Source organism: Penaeus vannamei, chromosome 4 (genome assembly GCF_042767895.1).
Source record: "Penaeus vannamei isolate JL-2024 chromosome 4, ASM4276789v1, whole genome shotgun sequence".
In the NCBI taxonomy this organism is placed as follows: Eukaryota; Metazoa; Arthropoda; class Malacostraca; order Decapoda; family Penaeidae; genus Penaeus; species Penaeus vannamei.
In genome coordinates, this window is record NC_091552.1 from 5,092,969 (window position 1) to 5,095,468 (window position 2,500).

General features: G+C 52.4%; 1 protein-coding gene across 4 annotated transcripts in view; it reads right to left on the reverse strand.

The window, feature by feature from the left end:
- Positions 1–2,500, reverse strand: part of LOC113800682 (bicaudal D-related protein homolog) — a 205,272-nt gene that overhangs the window by 154,321 nt on the left and 48,451 nt on the right. The window lies entirely within an intron of this gene.

Here is a 2,500-nt window from a genome sequence, read left to right on the forward strand (position 1 = left end):
AGAAAGAGAAAGAGAAGAAAAATTGAAGAAAGAAAAGCAGATAGAAAAAATCCAAGATAAAAAAAAAAAAAAATCTCAAACTAAGATAGTACACACACAAAAAATACGAGATAATAAGGAAGAAGACATAATCCCCGTCCTTGCTTTATCCACCACATCCGCCTCGAAGGGCTTATTAATTAGGATAATTAGCATACAAGGTATTCCGCGTCACGCCGACCATTGCGAGCATCACGCTGGTCGAGGCCTGGATGGGAAGGATGCCTCGTGATGCAAGGAGGAGAAGGAGAAAAAAAAGAAAATAAGAGGAAGGAGGAGAAGGAGGAGGAGGAGGAGGAGGAGGAGGAGGAGGAGGAGGGAGGGAGGGAGGGAGGGAGGGAGGGAGGGAGGGAGGGAGGGAGGGAGGAGGAGGAGGGAGGAGGGAGGAGGAGGAGGGAGGAGGGAGGAGGAGGAGGAGGGAGGAGGAGGAGGAGGAGCATAAGATTAAGAAGGAGGAGGAGGAGGAGCATAAGATTAAGAAGGAGGAGGAGGAGGAGGAGAAGGAGAAGAAGATGGAGAAGGAGACGAAGAAGAAAAAGAAGAAGAAGAAGAAAAAGGAGAAGAAGAAGGAGGAGAAGGGAAAAAGAAGGAGAAGGAGAGATAGAACAAGAACAAGGAGAAGAAATTAGAGGACGAAGAAGAAAGAAGAGGAAGAGGACGACGAAGAAGAACAAGAGGAAGAGGACGAAGAACAAGAAGAGAAAGAAGAACAAGAACAAGAAGAAAGAAGAAGACCACGAAGGAAAAATGTCGTCCTCATTTTCCTAGTTCAAAAAATATCCCGGTGTGAATTACCGAACAGGGAAGAGAGAGAAAACCGCGACTTCCTTCACGGCGGCGTAATGAGGGTGAGGGAAAGAAGCTAGAAGGAGAAGGGGAGGGAGAAAATGAGAGGAAAAGGGAGAGAGAGAGAATGGAGAGTAGGAGAGGAAAAAGGGAGAGGGAGAGAGAAAGGAGAGTAGGAGAGGAAAGGAGATAGAGAGAGAAAGGAAAGTAAGAGAGGGAAAAGGGAGAGGGAGAAAATGAGAGGAAAAGGGAGAGAGAGAGAAAAGAGAGTAGGAGAGGAAAAAGGGAGAAGGAAAAGGGGAGACGGAGAAAATGAGTAGAAAAAGGAGAAGGAGGGAAAGGAGAGTAGGAAAGGAAAAAGGGAGGGAAACGGAGAAAGAGAAAGAGGAAGGAGAGGGAGAAGGAAAAGGGAGAGATAGTAAGAGAAAGAAAAAGAGTAAGGAGAAGAAGGAAAAGGGAGAGATAGTAAGAGAAAGAAAAAGAAAGAGAAAAAGAGAGAGAAAGGATCTCGTTTCGGCCGATGTCCACTCGCACCCCCACCCCCCACCCACCCCACCCTCCACGCACCCTAAGAGCTCGAGGCGTATTACGAAACGAAAAAAAAAAAAAAACGTTCTTGCAATCGTCGCCTCTTTCCCGTTTCGCAACCGCCCTTGGACACCCCAGCCTGCGCAGAGTACTTCCAATTCGGTTGCTTCCTCTTTCCCCCCTTTCTCCTCTTTCCCCCCTTTCTCCTCCTCCCTCCCTCCCTTCTTTCTTTCTTCTCCCTCCCCTTTCTCCTCCTCCCTCCCTCTCTCTTTCCTCTCCCTCCCTCTCTCTTTCCTCTCCCTCCCCTCTCTCTTTCCTCTCCCTCTCCTCTCTCTTTCCTCTCCCTCTCCTCTCTCTTTCCTCTCCATCTCCTCTCTCTTCCTCTCCCTCTCCTCTCTTTTTACTCTCCCTCCCTCTCTTTCTTTCCTCTCCCTCCCCTCTTTCCTCTCCCTCCCTGCCTCTTCTTTTCCCCTTCCCCTTCTTCCTCCCCTTTTCTATTTCCCCTCCTTCTTTCTTTCCTCCCTCCCTTCCTCTCCTCTCCTCTCCTTTCCTTCCCCCTCTCCTTTCCCTCCTTCCTCCACCCTCCTCTACATTCCCTTCCTCTCCTCCCCTCCCCTCCCCTCCCTTTCCTTCCCTTCCCTCCCCTCTCCTCTCCTCTCCTCTCCCTCCTCCCTCCCCTCCCCCCTCTCCCCTCCCCTCCCCTCCCCTCCCCTCCCCTCCCCTCTCCTCCCCTCCCCTCCCCTCCCCTCCCCTCCCCTCTCCCTCCTCCCTTCCCCCGCTTACCTAATGGAGTCACCGGTGCAAGGGTAATCAACGGTTCTAACATCCGGAAAATAATCTACCGCGGCTGCCCAAGGGTACGAATTGGGGGAGGGAGGGAGGGGGAGGGAGAGGAGGATCATAACAGGGAGGGGGAGGGAGGGAAAGGGGAGGGAGAGGAGGATCATAGCAGGGAGGGGAGGGAGGGAGGGAGGGAAGGAGGGAGAGGAGGATCATAACAGGAGGGGGAGGAAGGGAGGGAGGGAGGGAAGGAGGGAGGGGGAGGGAGGGTAGGAGAGGGAGAGGAGGATCATAGCAGGGAGGGGAGGGAGGGAGGGAGGATCATAGCAGAGAGGGGGAAGGGAGGGGGAGGGAGAAGAGGACAACA